Source organism: Nyctibius grandis, chromosome 2 (genome assembly GCF_013368605.1).
Source record: "Nyctibius grandis isolate bNycGra1 chromosome 2, bNycGra1.pri, whole genome shotgun sequence".
NCBI classification, from domain to species: Eukaryota; Metazoa; Chordata; class Aves; order Nyctibiiformes; family Nyctibiidae; genus Nyctibius; species Nyctibius grandis.
Window position 1 is genome coordinate 121,065,680 of NC_090659.1, and position 21,127 is coordinate 121,086,806.

Genomic DNA, 21,127 nt, shown 5'->3' on the forward strand with positions numbered 1-21,127 from the left:
ACTGAAAAGAGTACCACTGCCTTTCCTGGGATACCTCACTATGCGCTGCTCCCCGATATTGGACTGAGGGCTTTGTTTAGCATCACAAATATAAGCCTTCTATGAGGAAGTAGTACACCTAGAGAAAACCCAACCTATTATACCTACTTAGTCTTTGCAAGAGAAGCTGGCAAAGTTAAATAAAAATTCTTATGTCATCAGAATTTTATCATTATTATTGCTGTTGTTACTACCTGCAGCTAGCAAGGGCAGCTGTAAAAGCAGAGGCCAGCATCATCAGGGTATTTCCTTTGATTTTGTCTGTTCATTCTCTTTCCAGTTTTGAATGCTCCAGTTTTCTACCACCATGCCTCTTCAATAGTTTATCCTCAACCATTTTATCCATTGCACTCCCTAGTCCTTCCATTTAGTCTTTCCTTATATTTGTATCCTTTATACTTATCTGAAAACAAACAAAACCCTTCCTGCAACTGTCATGTTACTTGCTGGGCTTCACATTACTCTCTTCGATTAGACAAGTATCTTATTGTCTATTTGTCATCTGTTGAGACTGTTGAGATCATTTAGAATGGTGGCTACACTGTCTTGTCTTTGCCCAGTACTTGACATGGTTGGATCCTGATCTTGACTGATCAGGCAACAGCTTGGTGATGACAAATAATGCTATAATTCAATAGTAACCTGTTGATACATGGAAATACATTAGCATGCAAAAAAAACAAAGGATCGTGCCTTTCTATGAGCGTGATGAAAAGCTTTTTTGTCTAAGCCAAATTTGATATTTATTTTGTGGAGAATGTAGATTGTATTACATATCTAAAGCCACACATACGGACATTCATTTCTTGTTCTTTAATTACTAGATTGTTGATCTGGTTTCTGATATTATGTACCTGATGCTGTATGATCATTTAACATGTCCATCAGCGTTAGCAAAGAAGGAAAGAAGCGAAGATACGCTCGGTTTATACGAAATATTTTCTCCAGTTATTTTAATTTACAAAAATTGTCAAAGCCTTCAGAGCTCACTCAAATACTCCTTGCAGTTTTCTAAAATGTTATCATAAGAAAGAAAAACATTCACTCATCCCTGACCTAAAATACAAGAAGAGTTTCTCCATGTGCTTCTGATGATGCTCACCAATTTCTCATTTGTTTCCTTTGCTCTCTCTTTTTATTCTCCATATTTGTATTCAAATAAACAATTGAGAATAAAGTTAAATCACACATATATATCCACCTGCATATTTGAAATAGCAATGCACAAACAAAAAATAGCTTGAGACATTCAAAGATATCTATTTTGGCGTACAACTAAACAATCTGCTAGACAAATTTCCAAGTTTCTGACAACCCTCAGTGAAGCCAACTGGCTTCTCAAGCATTTTAACAAAGATAAAAAAAGATTAAGACAGCTCACCTTAGACATCTGCTTTTTCCAGTTCTTGCTATAGCTTCTCGTCTTTATTGGGGAGCTTCACAGACTGTGAGCGAGGAACTGATCCCAGCAGAGGGGAGAAGGTCTGGTAAGGTAGGCCATACTAAGCCACAACACTGAAAATGTCACTGAAGGTGCCTACCACGTTAGAAATGGTACACTGTAAAGCAAGTTCTGTATATCCCTGCAGGAGAGTTTGTGTCTCCCCCACAATCCATGGCATTTATTTAAATATCAAGGGCTTAGAAATAACTTCTATATATACTGAATGTATAAAAAACCATTTGTCCCTATGAAGGAAATCTATAGTAGTGAAATTTAAATAGTTCCTATGAACTTAAATCACTTACATTCAAATCACTTAAAAAATGGGATTTAGGACCTAACGATTTAGGAGAACAGTGAAATGTAGGTTGTTCTATTGCTGAATAAGCTTGCCCCAAAGCTGGGATTAGGTAAGTGGCTGGTTTAGCTTTTCTGGTCAGCTAAGCTTGGCCATGGTATCACGTTGATGTAGCATATACAGTGCTTTGTTTTCCACTCTGCTGCCTCTGCAGGGCTCTGCACTTTAGTACTCTGAGCTTCATGGATAAATTTATGTTATCTTATTATATACCATGCTCTTTGTGATTTTTACTAGACAAAGCTGAATATGTTTTGTCAAGTTTCTTTAGACTGAATAACAAGAGAAATGTTTGTACAGCAAACTCTTCCTTCAAGTGCTCAGACAGTTTCTTTATACATGTGCATACATGTTTGCAATGCTTTCAGTTGGTTTTCCGGCATATCTCAGAGCAATTCTCTTCTGATGTTTGCTATTGTTTGTCTGAGATATTCTTTGTTTACGCAGTCTGGCAAAGCTTAAATAAAAAGGCTTTTCCTGAAAAGCTTTGAAGACTGGGTGGCTCTGGACCCTGGGGAAAGACTGAGCTCTCTTATTCAGGGTGTTAATTTGAAATCATCATTAGCTTTGTTCTCTGCTCTTTGGATCTTTTTTTAGTGGGCGATATGAAATGATTCAAGTAATATCCTCTGTGCCGGACAAGCAGTCCCATCTCAGAGCATGCTATTACTGACAACCATTAACGCAGGAGGTGGAATCAGCAGAGGGAGGGAAGGCTGACCAGGCAAACAGCACTGGGATCTCTTGAGCTAAGGCAGGGCAGGCGAGTTGATGCTACAGCTGTCCCTACTGTGCTTGTTCTGTGCATGACAGAAGGATTTCAGTTCATCAGGCTTTCAGCAAAAAGCACTTCACAAATCTCTGCACTACATACTGCAGTGAGAATTAATATCTTCAGTTTTAATAGCAGAGGTGGTCTGAAACTCTGCATGTTCAAAAAAAAATAGGCAATGTAGAACACAATGCATCAGTCAGGATTTAAAGTCAAGTTATGTCTAAGCTCCAGAGTGCAGGAGTCTGGTTTTGCTAATAAAAAATGCCGTACTCACTTTCTTGAAAGACTTAACATGGCTGAGAACCAGATTGCAGTTCCCATTTTTCTTCTCTGGGACAGGCTGGAGTTTTTTTCCCCCCCACCATGTTTACTGATGTAGGAAAAAAATCCTTGGCCATATCTGCATCTCCAGATTATTGCTTCTTGCTGAAGAAGCAGGGAGGGTCATCAAGGTTTTTGCTAATGTGTATGGAGACATGCAAAGAATTGTGCAGATGACAGGGCTGGTAGAGGAACATAACTGGGTTTGTTTTCCACTTGTGATGGGAAATGCCACAATTCTTGAATGTTTAAGTCCTTCTTCCACTATAAAACCATGGAGGCTCACTTTGGGGAAAGAATTATATATTTACATGTGAGAATGGTGCAGTAATACAAAAAAGAAACCCATGGATGAGGAGGCAAATGTGCTGCAAGGTGGAATAGGGACGTCCTACTCCAAAATTTATGTGGCCAGTATTTACTCTGGCCAATATTTCACTATTTTAAAAGAAAAATCTCTCTTTTCCCATTCAGGCTAGAAAAGATTAAGACACTGAGCTGAAACATAACATAGTAACACAGTTACAAAGTTGCACACAGGAAAGTATTTTATTTATAAGGGATGAACATGTGTATTATTCCAGCTTACAATTTTATACCTGGCCTTCTAGTTTAGCCATGAATTTTCCTTTAGGTCTGCATTGAGAGCCTCCTGAAGTCAATAGAAACCCTGCTGTTGAATCATGATGGGCTTTGGTTTAAGCTTTAAGGGAATATATACCCTTGCTTGACAGTGTGGTTTATATTTTGATGAATTGCTTGTCATATTCCATCAGATAATTCATGGCTTCACTGGAGAGATAAACCCAAATCTTGTTCAGTCATCCCATCTTTTATAGGTATTGCAATTTACAATATATCAATCACCTTTCTGTCTTTAAGAAATTTACAGTAACATTGTAAAATTATATAAGACTAACATTTCAGAGATCAGAACTGGAGAGATTTTGTTAGCACTTGGAAGTGTCCTACATATATCCAATGACACATTTAATTTGCAATGAATTCCACTAAATACTCACAATTTCGAAAATGCTCCCATTAGTTATTACAATTGATCCATGGCTATATGATGGACAAGAGGTAAAGAGATAATGCAGTCATGTTCTGGAGACCATCCTCAGGCCTGGTCTCCAGAGGGGCCTGCAGGATCGAAATGGGCTTCATTAGCAGATACCAGCAGCACATTACAATCAATGGAAACCTTGCTCTCAAGCTACATCAAAGGCTGAGAGAGAAGTCAGGGTGTGTTGGGTGGCTACAGAGTGTATGGATGCATGGTCGCCTCCTGCAGCAGCAATAGCTGTACTGAAAATCTCACCCCTCAGCAGCAGCAGTAGCAAACTTCATTCTTGTCAAGAGCTTTTGCCCTGTCTAGCCCCTCATTCTTCAGGAAGAAAGAAATTAAGAAAACTGCGGAGACTTCTTGCAATGGCTTAAAGTCAATGTATGCTTAGAAGACCAGTAACAATAACAACTAAGGATATGACCTTGTGTCTATAGTATTTTCCTGCACTATACACCTGCTTTCTGCTGGAACAGAATTAGGACTTCATTTCTGTTTCAGCCATACTTTATTATTGCAGTAGCCTGCAGGGTGACATAATCCTGATCTTTATTTTCTGGCTGCATTCAAATGAGACCAGTCAGGTTTTATGAAAGGTTAATAATATACCTGTGAGAAGACAGCATCTACTTTCCACTAATTGGAGTGGGTTTTGCTACAGGTCATGTTTTTGTTGGAAATATTTGGACAATTTAGCAGAGTTAGTCATCCAGATTCCAGAAGGGAGAAGAATGAGTACTTGAGAAAAGGAAGCAAGGATTCTTAAACTAGCTCACATTTCTTTTTGGAAATGGTGTATGTTATGTCTTAGGAGGTTTTGAGAAGCATCTTCTGCCCCAAGGTCTTCCAAAAAGTGGTCATCCAGAAAGCCAGAAAGGCTCTGGCTATGTGTCTCCCAGGCAAGACTAGCAGACACAGGTCACGATTCATCTTTCCCAGTTTTAGATGTCTGCAGTTGCTCAGAGGAATGAAAGAGGAAATTGTGGGCATGATTCATCCTAAAACAGATACCTGAAGTATATTAGATGATTTGCACTTTCTTGATCTTTGTGAAATAGAGTCTAAGGTAACTAGTGCAGGTGTACAGGATAATAAAATCAAGCAAGATGTGTCTCATCCATAATTACATCAACGATGGTTGTGGACATTAAATTAGCGATGAGTGGTGTTTATGTGGTTGTTGTATTCTTTAGGAATAAAAATTGTTGATCACAGCAAAAAGAAAGGTCTTTCAAATCTTTGCACCAGATGACTTGTAAATGTGCAATTAAATGGGCCATAAATGGTGAAGTTTTCTCTGAGTGTAAATTATTTCATCTCTGGTCTGTAACCCTCTCAAATTTGAGACTGAAGGAAAGTTTGGTTTAAGAACTTACCAGGCCCTTCACCATAAAGTGGGATGTGAATACTTTTGATTTCAATATATATGATTAAACAAACACTGCAGAGAGATCTGTAATGATTTGACTCATTTCTGCCTGGAATTAGGAAATAATTTTAGTTGATTTTATCTTTTCCCTTAGAGCAGAGGGAATGGAACAACAGTTGTACCAAGGATGCTAGCATTTGTCCCTTTAATTTAAGGCTGGTTCCTAATCTTAAGAAAGAAAAAGAGTGTGTGTGTGTGTGTGTGAACTTTAAAGAAAATAGCTCTCACCCATAAACACAGCATTATGAATGCCTGAGACGTTAACAGCAAAAATAATCTTTGCGAATAATCACCTTAATAATGATTTTCATTAATCTTTGTTCAGAGCTATGCTCTTTAATTGAGATGAAGAGGAACAGCAGGTAGTGCAAATTCAGAGCAATGACAGGTACATTCAGAAGATACTCCAAGGTTTTGCATTATAAAAGCCCCTTCTGATCTGCCATGTGTACAGAGAAATCGGTGTGGTCCCTCTTAATAAAAGAATAACACAAAGAACTTCTATCAGAATAAAGGCTGTGTTCTCATTAGGTATTGCAGCATGACTATGCTTACTGTGAAATTTTTCCCTTGTAATTTTCTTTCTGAATTATACTGCTTCTGCAAGGTATAGGAAGAAAATACACATGAACTGCATGACAGTTTTACCAGGATTTGAACTTCTGACTGCTTGAATGTAAAGCAGGATACTTTCCACTGCTTCAGAAAGACAGTGAGACTGATGTGGCTGAAGAGGGAAGCCCAAGACCATCAATCCTGAAAGGCAGGACTGGGGAGCTGGAGGCTAAGAGGGCTTGTTCCTTTGCCTTTATGTCTGCTGGTTTCTCTACCCAGACTTTGAATAAAGAAAACTCTTATTATGGATACTATGTGCTGAAGATGCCTGTCAATCAGGAGAGGAGACCAAAACCTCAGCTTTCAATCCAATTCACTCATCTATCAGTAAAATTAAAGACTATTGTTGTTAAGGACAATCCTTGGGAAGTGGGATTAGGCACTAAACAGTGCTTCTGGTTTCTAGACAGGTGACTGGTACTTGGTAATATTGGCCATACTGTAATAGTCTAGACCCAAAACATATTAACCCAAATCCATACAAACTAAAGTTCAGTCATGTTCATATATTAATTACTTTCCATAGTCTTAATTTTCTTAGACAGGCTGGGACTAGCCAACAGGAAACCGTGGGAAAAGCCTGTTAATACCAATGACATGAGCCTGCATGTTGGTTTTGTTCTATTTTTTTAATCTTTAAGACCTGAACTCTTGTATTCATTCAGAAACTGCATATAATCCCTTTCCTCCCTTTTGTGGTTCAGAAGACAGAATTCACATAATTCTAATCTCAGGTTGCAAAGGCAAGATCCAAACTACATTTCCCATTGTGCTGCATGCTCTTCAGGGACTGTAATCTTACCACTATGTCCCCAAACAGCCATCACGGTACTGTCTTCCAGGCCCTGCCACCAGGTATTTATTCTTGCGCAGTAGAGTAAATCCAGAGCAGCTTGGGGATTACTCTGCTATGGCACTTCTATCACTAGTTATGTTTATACCTGTAAACCAAACTTTGACAGAAAACATTCCTGGGCACTTTAACTTCAGTGTCCCCACTGTTAAAGCATGAGGATAGTCCTCAGCACATTTTTGGCCTGTACTTACTCATGGTTAGGGGCATTGTTTGGAAAAAAACTGCTTGCCAAAGACCATTTCCAAAAGGGAGTCTGCACGCAGATGTCCAGTTTTGTAGGGTAAGAAGATGGGCATGGACCATTGTGTACCAGTGGATTTCAGCACCAGGCACATTTGATTTATTAGTATAGATATAGCTCTTTGTGTTTATAATTTTTTTTCCCCAACACAGTGTTCTCCAAGTTATTTTTTTTAATTATCTGTGTTTTGTTTTTCAGAAAAAAAAGGTGTTTTCATCAGAACAGATAATTACAATTACTTGGTAGATTTATTAATTTCTAAAGATAATTTAATTTATTAAAATTCATGCTTACATTTTAGTACCTCCATCTACCTAGTAATTACTATGAAATTAATTTTTATCTATTTTTAAGCCATGTTTGTTCTTCTTGTACATAAAAATTGTTATTAGTATTTTCTGTGCTGTTTAGATAAGTATGTGTGTGTGCATTAAGAAATGAAGTACTGTATAAAAATCTTATAAAACATCCTGGAAAAAGCCTGTAGGACCTTGAAGGCAGTCTCAGCAATACATCAGTTCTTCTTGACAGATATTTGTCTAAAGTGTTTTTGAGATCATCAGTGATGGGAGTCTCACAGCCTCCCCAAAGAGGTCTTTCCCAGGCTTCATGAACCTTACCTTCAACAAGCTTTTTGCAGGTCTGTCCTGGATCTCTCTGGTAGTTTAAATCTGTTGCTTTCTGTCTTCTCATCACAGCCCTAATACTTACCGTCTTTCCTCATAGGCTATTCCAGAACTCTGGTCATTCCCATTGCTCTTGATCTTTCTCCATTTGATGTGCTTTTGTTTCTTTTGATTAATTGACTTTTGCCGTTGTTTTGTGTTGCCCACTGTAGTGTCAGTCATGTCCGCTTGAAAATATGTTGAACCTTTGTCATCCACCTTCATGAAACACATATCCACAAAGACAAAATGTGACATAGCTCTCTATCACGTGAATTATGGAGATGGATGTTTCTATAACACCGTGACTTCTTCCTTTTCTGTATAACTGAGTTGAGATCAGGAAATCAATGGCAAAACTAACGTGGTTTTCAAGAGGCCAGAGACCTCCTCTGCAAACTCAGAGATGCACTGCAGTGGGTCAGTGGAAAAATCAAGTGACTTGAATCATCCTCTTGCACCAGCCCTGAGAGGCAGCTACAAGTGTTGTCATTTGCATAATGCATATTCCATTGCAAGTGTGAGTCTTTGAATCCAGAATAGAAAGTAAAAAGACAAATCAGCACAACCAAATACAGAAGAAAACAAGGCGCAAGTATAACTTTAACAGCAAATTTACACATGGTGAAGATGTTTTTGCAGAGTCTTCTGATTTTATTCTGCTTCTGTGGGTGTCCTGTCTTTACCACTGTTGAAAGATCTACACCGAAGATGTAGATCTTAAACAATATACCATTTCCAAGCTAATGTGTGGAAAATCAAGGAGAGAAGGGAAAATCTTGTAACCATTTCTGTATTACTATTTCCTCATTTATGTGCATCTATTGTTTTGTATTCATAATGTATCTACCAGACTTCTGCAGAACAAGCCCACTGCTATGTAAATTCTTTGCCTTAACTTCCACCCTTTTAAACATTAATTACAATGATATTCTGAATGTGTCAGTCCTGTGAGGATAGGTCTGTGCTTGTTTTGTACCAGTGAGCTATTTTGGTTTTGTAACTTTAAGATAAAAACATCAGTCATTTAATTTCTTTGCTGTACAATCAAACACATGAAGGCTTATCTGAAGCTCCTGCTAATTGGCCCCTGTTAATTCATACGAAGGCATGTTTGATAACAGCAAGAGAGTAAAATTTGAAGATGTGACTCGAACATGCCTGTACTAAGTGACTCCTCAGATTAGGTGGTATGTGCATGCAAGTGGAACCAGCTGTATAAGGAGTGGTACCAAAGATTTTATCCCTTCAGAAAACAGCATAGTGAATAAACATGTAACTCTGTCGACACCGTTCTGCCCCTGAACATTAACAACATTGTGATCTTCTGATGGGCAGAACCCCCTTATAAACACACACTGTGCATTTTGTCTCATGGCAATAAGAGATTTAGGATCAGAACATGAACTTAAAGCTTAGCTGTTTGTTTGAAATGTGACTATAGGGAATAGTGGTTATACAGATCTTTGTTATATCAAAGCCCATAGAATTCTGCAGTTATTTTTTGTGGGCAGGATTTCTCAAATCACGTTGATCACTTTTGGGTTTTGTAATTTTTTTTTTCCCTGCCGATTTTAAGCACTTTGCAAGCACTGGCTGAAAATCAGTCCTCTTTTAAGTTATAATGCAGCCCTTTGGCTGGTCCTCTTAAAAAATATTGCCCTTAATTGCTTTCCATTAGGACAAGAACATTAAAGGTACAGTCAGTGACAGCCGCCCATTAGAGATGAACCAACAGAACGTGTGATCTCCCAGCCGTGAGGTAGACATGGTCCAGATAGACATTACTGTGTCCTGAAGGTTATGCAAACTGCTGCCTGCTCTAGTTTCTCTGCAATTAACAGAAAACATGGAAACATTACCAGGGTTTGAGGTGACTCACCTTGAAAAAAAAATAATTGTATAACCTTCGCTGAAGCATAAGAAAAGTTAATAAGGGAAGCATTGTTTCCTTGTTTAGGTAAATGATAAATATTTGTGAAGTGCAGCCTGAGCTGAGAATCGTATTAACTCTCTTCATTTGAAATCACATGCAGCAGCAATTCGTTAATGTTCTAATGCTGTGCAACCTGCACACCAGCTTTCAAGTAGGTTAAATGTAGCATGGCTTGTATAACATTAAGTATGGCAATTAAAATATCTCCACATCCTATTCCTGATCAAAAATGACTGTCGCTACATACACACTCTACTGTCATTTATGTTTCCGCCCTTGAATTTGTAGTTTGCTATGTGTGATGCCCTGTCAATTAAGTGCAATTACACTTATGTTCCCACATTTGGTGACCTTGTCAATTTATGGTTCAGTTGCTGGGGATGGGGAGGAAGTTGGACCACATTGCTCCTGCTGATGAGACTCTGAGAAGAAAAATATCATGTGAAGCACATACATTTAGGTAACTTTACCATCCTTAGGGCAAGAAAGGATGAATAAGAAATTCCCAGTATTTTAGGAAAAGGGAAGTAGAGCTTTTTTTCCCTCATTCCCAGAGGTCTTTTAAAATACTACCAAAGACCTGTGAAAACACTAGGGCATCCACAGGGCAAGAATTGTGGATACACCAACAGCATACAGAAAGAATAGGATGCTGTTAGCCTCGTGTTTGTCTGTCTTTTATACCCCAGTGTCATGAGGGCAGGTATCCATTTCAAATTGAAGAGATGTACTTTTTCAACATTTTTAAAATAAATGAAGTCTATTAAAATGGACTTCTTAAAATTTCCGTCAATAAATGCTCTCTTAGCTGTACAGAAAATGCTGAGCATGGTGGATCATGTTAAGGGAGAAGGAAGGGTGGCTTTGAGACACAGGTAGGGAAGCGATAACTCATGTGCGAGGAACAGGCAGAGGATGAAGAGGATGGGTGCTTCTGTGGAGGAGGTGGAGGGCAGGAAAAGCGGATGCTTGCATGAGGATAAAGTGCTGCTGTTGGCTGGAAGGTATTAAACATGCATGTATAGCTGTCTGTGTGTGTGATCTCCAGCAGCAGGAGTCCCAAGGTCCAAATCTAGCTGTTACAGGTGCCAAACCTGGATCACCTTATCTCAATGGCTCAGCAAGATTGTGTCAGAGAAGTCCTGACTTCCAAATCCTTTTAGGACACCAAATTATGTATGTTTCCTTAACCCAGTGATTTGGGGTGGGATGCATCTCACTCCCCTTTAGATCATGGAGTTCAGTGTGCTATGGTGGCCCTCAGCTCCTCATACAGGCCTGAGAGAGGGGCACCCTCCAGATCTCCAGGGTGTGATCTGACACATCCACCTAAAAGAGATCAGTTATATTGTGCCTTACGAGTCTCTGTTTCCCTTCACTAAGCTGAAAGGGGACTGGTGAGGCCTCACCTTGAATCCTGTGTTCAGTTTTGGGCCCCTCACTACAAGAAAGACATTGAGGTGGTGGAGCGAGTCCAAAGAAGGGGAACGAAGCTGGTGAAGGGTCTGGAGCACAAGTCTTATGAGGAGCGGCTGAGGGAACTGAGGTTGTTTAGTCTGGAGAAAAGGAGGCTCAGGGGAGACCTTATCGCTCTCTACAACTGCCTGAATGGTTGTTGTAGAGAGGTGGGTGTTAGTTTCTTCTCCAAGGTAACAAGTGATCGGACGAGAGGAAATGGCCTCAAGTTGTGCCAGAGGAGGTTTAGATCGGATATTAGGAAAAATTTCTTCACTGAAAGGGTCATCAAGCATTGGAACAGGCTGCCCAGGGAAGTGGTGGAGTCACCATCCCTGGAGGTATTTAAAAGACGAGTAGATGTGGTGCTTAGGGACATGGTCTAGTGGTGGACTTGGCAGTGCTGGGTTAACGGTTGGACTCAATGATCTTAAAGGTCCTTTCCAACCAAAATGATTCTGTGATTCTATAAAGAGGACACGTCCACTTGCTTGGATAGGTGAGGTGAACCTCGCTGTGGAGGTCAGCCCTGCTCTCCCAGTGGGGTATATCAGGAATATCTCTATTTGAAATCTAAGAGTGCAGTTCTGAATACGACCAGTCAGGGCTGTTTTCCTTCAGGAGCCTGTTTCCCCAGATGTGCAGTGATAAATACGTTAACTTCCTTTACAAAGGTGTTTGGAAGTTATAAATACCTAAGGAGTTTTATCACATCCCTTTTGAAGCAGCAATCAAGGCTTATTTTAGTAACCTCCCAATTTTTTTCTACTTTTGACTGTTTTCAGGACTACAGTCCCACTTCTATTGAAGTTTCCAGGCTTGCAACCTCAAACCTGAAAATCACTGACTGCTTATCTCTTGTCCCTGCAACTAATAACTCAGCTTCTGCTGTCCCTAGTAACACATGCAGGGAAATGCTGAACAGGTTGTGCTATTGAAAAAAAAAAAAAAGAAGAAGAAAAAAAACCAGTTAAACTTGGGCCTTGATGCTACAAACATCGAAATGTTTGTCTGTTGCAAGTTAAGGCTACAAATAAGTGTTGGCAGGATGGATATCTTAGTCATAATATTTTTTTTATGATGAGAATTTCTGTCAGCTGTAGTTTTTGTGTTATCAACATCTGTCACTGAGGGCTAGGCTATGATCCATAAGTGTTTCAAGTAAAAGGAAACAGATTTTCCTTCTAAAAATCAGAAATTGCCAAGCTGTTGTTAGGAGAAAACCCCCACATTTAAAGCAATCTTCTCCCAACAGTTCAAGAGAGGCATTTATTTTCTGTGTGTTTTTCTTAATTCCAAGTGTCACCTGAGGTCTACCTCTTTGCCTAATAGCTGTGATTTCCTCCATGTTAGTCACTAAGTAGTATGATCACATTAATTTTCTTTCCTCTGTGTGTGTTAACATTGTCTAAGCACATGGTAATGTTTTTAATATGCTACAAAGAGTTTTTTATGGGTTTGAATGACTGATAACTTAAGAAATAGCACTACAGGTTTGCACACCCTTACTCCATGAGGAGCTCCTTTGAGGAGCTGCTATGTTATGCATGGCCTTACTGTGTCTGTTACTTTCAAGAAAGAAGCAGTCAGTAGATCCAATGTCCTAAAGAGGGAACGTACTGTACCTGATAATCTCTTGAGTTGCCATTATCCTCCTCTGTTGGAAAAAATGTAGTGATTATTCAGCTGACCACTGTTTCTGAAGAATCTAGTAGAAAACATTTAGTTAATTGGGGTTAACAGCAGCATCAGGAGGAGGCTGATCCTCTTGGAGGTTTCTGTTGGCACTTCTCATTTCTTTTTGTTTCAAATATTCTTTCTAACTTCTGTAAGTCATGTATATACGTTAATCATAATGCTGGCTCAAATCTGGCAGAATTATGCAGATGCTGTCTCCATCTGCCAAGGGCTTACTGTCCAGAAACTCCCAGAATGTATCTAAAGCCTCATTTAGTGATTGTCATGCTTCCAGGGGTAGGCTTACCTGGGGAACAGGCTGAGTGTATGGGCCCAAATTCCTCAGCTGAGCAGACTCTGAGAAAAATCAGAAGCCCACATGTTCATGAAGCCCACAGCTTCCATTTAAATAAATATCTAAAAATTGGGAATTAAGAACAAGTTGTATTTCCTGAAAATGTAGAGCACTGATGTACTGGAACTCTCTATCAACAAATGATTCTTTTATATAAAACATGAAGGAAATTTTCTTAAATTTCTATTCATTCTTTCCCTGTGAAGTCTTCAATAGCACATGGGAATCACTGAATTATAATTTTTTGGGTCACTGAAAGAAAATCATAAGAAACTACATAATAGTATAATGGCAACAAAATAGGAAGAAAGGGCAGTCTTGAGGATTTGTTTCAGGTGAGAGAAGATATGCTTCAGTTATCTGTCTAGCTGGAAGTAAATGACTGGAGCACTTGTGCTCCATGTTACAAAGTGATGTGACATCAAGTAGCTCTCATTTAGACGTGTTATAACAGAGTTTATTAATTCAGGCTCAGAGCTATGCTAATCCAAGATGATTTGTGTTCAGTTTTTGCCTTTTTACTCCTATACCTGGGTACCAGGCCTGTTGTGCATGCATTAGATAGTCTGTACCTTGTATACTGAGTTAGGGAGTTAGGAAGGAATGTGGTATTTACAGATCAATTAGCACACCACATATGTAAATGTTATTTGCATAACTTTAATTTGTTTGTTTTCGTATCAGTTAGGAAATATAAATCATGGATATACACAGACAGAGCAGTAGAGCAGAAATCCTGTAAAAGTCAGTGGTATTTATGTATGTAGCTGTTATAAAGGATGGAAGACTGTACTTCCAAGTCTATAAAAAGTGCAAGTTTCCCAGCAAATATACCCCTCCTCAGAGAATATAACAGCCAAGTAGGTCTTTTTGATAAAAACCAAGAGAGTAGGTCCAACCAGCACTAAACCTGGGTGTAAGACAGACTTCTGGCCTGGAGCTGCCTCCGAGAACACGTAGAACTTGGGGCCGTAAACCACTCATCTCTCAAGCTTGACAAGGATTACGGTCGTCTGACTTCAGGAGTCTAAAAGTCAGGCATCTGTTCTGAACTAGCTGTCTCATTTTCCTTTATGATCAATGGGGAGAGATCAGCAAGGTGATGATTCATTCCTCTTATCTTGGTCTGGCATGAATCATTCTTTCCACTTCTCTGTGTAAATTATTTTCTCTATTCTATGCATGTTTTCTGTTCTTTCAATTGCAAAACACTTCCAGCTGTTTTTCTTCAAGCCGGGAAAAAGTAAGGGATTGCTACCAATGAAGAAATCACAAGTTTATACAAAAACCCCACTCTACTGTAGGCACAGCCTCGCATGTTTCATTGAGAAGGCAGATAGGGCTGTCCCTGCAGGATGGTGTGCCTGACACCAGACGGTACCACATAAAGGTGTAAACGAAGGTGACTCAAGATGAATGTTTAGTTAGAAGGAGACGCCAAGGCTTCACTTACTTCCAGAGAAAGCTGCGAGATTAGAGAGTCTGACCTTGTAATTTGTAAACTAAGGGCAATTAGAGCAGGGAAAAGAAGAGGTTAAGCCTACAATCTCTGCCCTGCTTTTGGGTCTTCCTTCAGACTTTCCAGATAAGTCAGAAAGAGGTCTCTATATAAACAACATATGTTGTTGTCTTAACCTTTTTCACAGAATTCCCTTCTCTTGGCTCTCTGTCTCCTCTCTGGTGTCTTACTCTCACAGTGTAGTAATTTTACTCCTAGGACATGCAAGAAATAAAAATCATACCTACAGTATTCACATTTTGCAAACTAAAAGATAAATTTTGTTTCTTCATTCCAGTGACTTTCAGAAAGGCTTCCCCCCTGCCCCACCCCGCCATCAGCAATCAGAAAGTGTCCTGTCTTCTCTCTAATTAATGATCATTCTTCTCAGGCATTGCAGATGTCTTCGCATATGGCTCATTACCCTTAAGTCAGAAACGATGTAAGAGTTAAAGGTTTATTTCACAGGGTGCCTTGGGCAACCATGAAGGATGAAGTCATTAAAAATACTTTTAAATAAAGTGAGGGCTGCTGCACAGCCTCATATTTTCCTGCTTTTACTATATTTGTGGTGGTTATACTTTTTGAATCAAGGCTTATGAGCTTTTGTTTCTGGTAAAATTTGCCTGGAACAGAAGAAAATTGAAACAATAGTAATAAAACATATGTATATCATCTAGGTTCTAAGGAATTTACTGTTTTGGTAAACTTTAAATCAATAAAGTAAATGAATTAGTATTGTGTCTACATGTGTATTGATGAACTGGCAGATCTTACATGAGGATCGAGAATGCTAGGTTAATGAAAGAACTACAGAAATCAAAACAAGGGATGAAGGTTAAAGTTCAATTATACCCTACTACTAGAGTTTACAAAGCTTATTGGCACTAGTATCTTCTTTTTACCTTCCCTGTTTAGCTTGATGACTAATAATTAGTTCCTGCCTCTTAAACGCACTTAATTGAATTAAATATTTTAAATAATGAAACTTTCTAAAATGGATACACAAACAACATTTAACATATATAGTTCATTAATATATGTACTTACTTGAATATCCTAGTTGGATATTGCTATCCTTGCTGTCAAAAGTGGTGCCACTACAGTGACCTTACACATGACATTTATTCTGAGGACTGGTATGTGACTGTCTGATCATCTTGGTATGTTTGTTCATTGTGTTTGCAGAGTTGCATTTGTTAATAAAAGGAGTACTTCAAGTTTTCACTTTTTATCTGTATCTCTGGGCTCTCCAGGCCTCATATAAAGATGGTCACTTAAGATAGCATTTTGTATAGTCTTTCTACTTTTGCAATTTTGGAGTATCTATCTTCCAATCAGTGTCCATCAAAGATATGGCTACGCTTTCTGTCACAGCGTTTGTCTGTCAGTCCTTTTCCAGTGGCAGAAATATGAGAATTGGTGTGATACTTTTAGTTTTGAAGATCTGTGTATTTTTCTAGATGAAATATAGATAAGATTGAAGATATGTTTCTTGTTCCTGAAACAGATGATTTCAATGTCTGTGATGGTCTTAGCTCTGGATGCTTAAATATAGGCCTTAGAAAGTGTCATCTTCTTCGGAGAACTCAGCTGAGACAGCAAAGCTGTATTGTGGACTTGGTGGCCACTGTAAAGCTCTTAGATCCTCTGTGTCACTATGGTGTCTATCGTGGAGGGTATTTAAAAAATAAAATTTCAGACCTTAAATTTGATCTAAATTTTATGGAAGAGCAAAGATAGGTTTGGTCTATTGGTGGAGGTGTTGATCATCTATCAGATCTTTTTCTGAGTATGGATTCAGTTTACACTGGGTTTTATATGGAATTGGCTACTTGTAAGGAGTATATCTATGATGTAGATAAGATTATTACAGAAGAAGGGAAAGGAAAATTTCTAACCTAAATGATGTGATAACTACTTTGACCAGATATATACTAATGAGAAGCTGAAGTGCTAACTGGAGTTCTAGAAATGCTGAAAGTTTCATGCCCAGTTATATCAAATCAGTGTGGTACCACAAATAAAAGATTAGGGCATTAATAATGATTGTCTCATCATATAGCAGGATCAACCAGAATCTCCTAGGTAAACAAATCTGATATAATAATATGTAGATGCATCTTTATAGTACTGATAATATTAGTCAGGAATCCAGGAGTGCTAAGAGCCTATCAATAAATTTGATGATTTTCAGGCATGTATTTTCAATACCACAGGCTGTGTTATGGCTGTAGATGCTCACCTGTATCATACCTCTCACTGGGATTTGGCTTCAGCCAAATGTACATTCCCATTAGCTGATCTCATCTAACCAGCAGCCTTTTTCAAGAATGTCTGTATAGCCTGCAGCTGTGAAGTACAGGAACTATGTTTCTCTACATAGGTCCTGTACTTTATCTATACATGAATGTCACTTGAGCTCAAATTTCCCCAGCAATTAACGTCTTGCTTCCATGTGCATGTTAAAAGGTACAGGAGAAAAAAATGGACCTTGTGTAAATCCACTGATGGAGGACTCAGCTTTTGAAGGAAAAGACCTGATCAGAAGTGACAGGAAGATTATGAATATTTTTAGGAATTTTAGCAGATTGCTGCCTATCACCTTTTTCAGGCAAGTCTGAGGTATCGAAGGTTCCAGAGGTGCCAAGGGAAATGCATTTATGTATAGAAATTATAAGATCTTCCATCTGTGGCTTTAGTTCCTAGTCGTAGTTTGAATCCAAATTATATCAAGCTTAGAACAGAATGTAAATTGGCTATGGCTATGAATAAATAAATCAAGGCTGGATGTCTTGAGTTTCTTGGATTCTATTATCTTTTAAGGTGTTTTTGTCTTCAAATTCTGCCTTAACTGTTTCAGCTGATGTTGACATTAGCTGTTCATAGATCTTTTGTTAAGTGTGAAATATTAAGGTAGAGTTCATTTTATCAGTCCTTCTGGGTGTTCAAGGTTCCTGGCTGTACCAAAGCCTGGGAAAGGAGATGTGTTGTGGGCTAACGGACATAAGCAATGTCCATAAGCAAAAATCATATTGTGTGGAAAGGCTGTCCAAATGTGCACTCTCTTTTTAGTGAAGTATCATAATTCACTGCAGGAGCTCTACTGTGCTCTGCAGAGGGTTGTAGGCACTAAGGATTGATGAAGCTGTTTAACACCCTAGATAGCTCCTTGGAGACTCATTTGGCAGTTTCAGTAGAGGCTGACAGGAAGGTTGGAGGCCAATAACAGAGCCTTACCGTTGCAGCTTTAAAGATTGTATAACATTTCATCTGATTTCATGCAGTGTGGCTAACATTTCTGTTCCTTAAGCAAAGGACTTCAGAAAAATATTTGATGAGAATAAGGGGCTTGTTTGAGAATCAGTGTTATATGAAGATAATGATTTATTGTCCTGTAGTGAGAACACTATTAACTTTTCATATGTTGTGGGAATCCATGTCCACTGAATCAGAATAATTTATCTCCCAGAAACTGGAAGGTCTCTTTCTGGTGTTCAAAAGACTGAGTATTTTATGATGTCCTTATGTGTGGCATCTAAACTGAAGATCAGGCTGGCCAACTGTGAAGGCTAGGCCACAAGCAGTAGATGACATTCTGTTTAAGCAAACCTGTTTAGGTAATTTTTGCGTCTGTAGTGTTACTGCACTATACATTGAGACCTCTCAGGCTAACTAGACAGCAGTGTGCCATCACCATGATGAAAAAGACATCAGTGGGCTTTTTTATGTGTCATTAATCATAAGCAATCTGTAAATAAGGAAAGTATCAGTGGTAGTTTTAATAACTGGACTATCTGAAATCGAACAAAATGTTCTTACCTAGGACACTTTACCACTGTATTCCTGAAGAGTTTTCTTACTGTGTGACAATCTCGCACACTGCAGGTAAGTGGAAGAAAATAATTCAGAACTTGCTTCTTCTGATGTTAGTGGTGAAGACTATAGTCACTGCTGAGGTCCTAATTTTTATAGAAGCTCTTCTTACATCTATAGCTTTACTTTGCATATATCTGGTTTGGATGCAAGCTGTGGTCTTCTGCAGAGGACAGATGTTAGATACCTGTAACCAAGTTTCTTACATCCATTTACTTCAAACTGAGCTGTGTTAGGTGAGGAATTAATAGGGCAACTGAAGATTTTTTGACTCGAGGACCTAATGTCCAACCCAGATGTCATGAAAGAACCAGTTCAATTGTTGTTTTTGTATGTTTACTGAGTCTGAGGAGTGGGCAGATCTAGAATAACTGGTCTCTGGAGTACTGGTGAGTGTGCTGCAGACATAATAGTATGAAAGCAATGAAATCAATTATAGTGGTTACAACAGGTAGCTCTAACCTCTGCAATGAGCATCAGTTAGTACAGACACTAGTGTCTCTCTTGGTTGTCATGGCATCCTCTTGTTTCGCAAGGGTGGTGGAGCGAATATACAACATATTTAGCCTTATCTGAGACCTCAAAAGGACTTTTAAGCCAGTAGTTGGTATGGAAGTTGGAAGACTGTGGCTGGAATTTAGGTCTCTCTTCCTTGAAAATAGCCACATAATTTTTTTGTCTTGCTCCTGGTAGCAGTTTCTGCATGAAAACAATTTACAGCTGTTGCACACTTCTATTCAGCTACAGCTGTACAAACCCTATTCCTGGTGACAATGAAGGCAGCAGGAAGGATGTCATTTGGCTTGCAGAGCTTTTATTGTTGAATGTGAGGTAGAGAGAAAAGGAATCAAGGTAGTTCTTAGAGGCTGCATTAGTTTCTAGGGAAGGCTACTAGAGAAAAGAGGGGACTAGGCAAATTACCATTGTGTACTTGTAAATTTAGTGTATGTTTTTTTTTCCAGGGATGAACCACATTTTAATTCCTGATGGATTAAGGTTTATATTTGACACTCTACTGCTATAAGGTGATTGCCAGGGCTTCTAATAAGCAAAAAATGCCCACAAACAAGGAACACCAGTGAAGTCAAGCATGCTGGAGTGGGACATACCCAAGTCTGCTATATCTGTCAGGGTTTTGTGTGAATGTTTATCAGACTTGGATCCTCATAACACTTGCAGCTAGCCACGAAAAGGGAGCAATTTGGTTATAAGAGAGTCAATGGGATTGTTCACTACCAAAGTCAGGTCTCCAAGCAACCACTTGTTTTCATAGAATTACAGAATCGCCTTGGTTGGAAAGGACCTTTGAGATCACAGAGTTCAATCATCAACCTAACACTACCAAGTCAACCACTAAACAATATCCCTAAACAATATCCCCAAGCACTACATCTACTCGCCTTTTAAATACCTCCAGGGATGGTGACTCCACCACTTCCCTGGGCAGCCTGTTCCAATGCTTGATAACACTTTAAGTGAAGAAATTTTTCCTGATATCCAATCTAAACCTCCCCTGGCACAACTTGAGGCCATTTCCTCTCGTCCTATTGATTGCTACTTGGGAGAAGAGACTAGCACCCACCTCACTACAACAAACTTTCATGTAGTTGTAGAGAGCGATAAGGTCTCCCCTGAGCCTCCTTTTCTCCACACTAAACAACCCCAGTTCCCTCAGCCACTTCTCATAAGACTTGTTCTCCAGACCCTTCACCAGCTTCGTTGCCCTTCTTTGAACTCTGTCCAGCACCTCAATGTCTTTCTTGTAGTGAGGGGCCCAAAACTGAACACAGGATTCAAGGTGCGGCCTCACCACTGCTGAGTACGGGAGACGAACACTGCCCTAGTCCTGCTGGCCACACTATTGCTGATACAAGCCAGGATGCTGGTGGCCTTCTTGGCCACCTGGGCACACTGCAGGCTCATATTCAGCTGGCCATTGATCAACACCCCCAGGTCCTTTTCCAGCAGGCAACTTTCCAGTCACTCTTCCCCAAGCCTGTAGTGTTGCATGGGGTTGTTGTGATCTAAAGTGCAGAACTCAACACTTGGCCTTGTTGAACCTCATACGGTTGGCCTCAGCCCATCGATCCAACCTGTCCAGATCCCTCTGCAGAGCCTTCCTACCCTCAAGCAGATCAACACTCCCGCCCAACTTTGTGTCATCTACAAACTTACTGAGGGCACACTCAATTCAGATAATTGATAAAGATATTGAAGAGAACTGGCCCCAACACTGAGACCTGGGGAACACCACTTGTGACCAGTCACGAACTGGATTTAACTCCATTCACGACAACTCTTTGAGCCCAGCCATCCAGCCAGTTTTTCACCCACCGAAGTGTACGTCCATCCAAGCCATGAGCAGCCAGTTTCTGCAGGAGAATGCTGTGGAGCATACTGTGTCAAAGGCTTTTCTGAAGTCCAGGTACACAACATCCACAGCCTTTCCCTCATCCAGTATGCAGGGCATCTCGTTATAGAAGGAGATCAGGTTAGTCAAGCAGGACCTGCCTTTCACAAA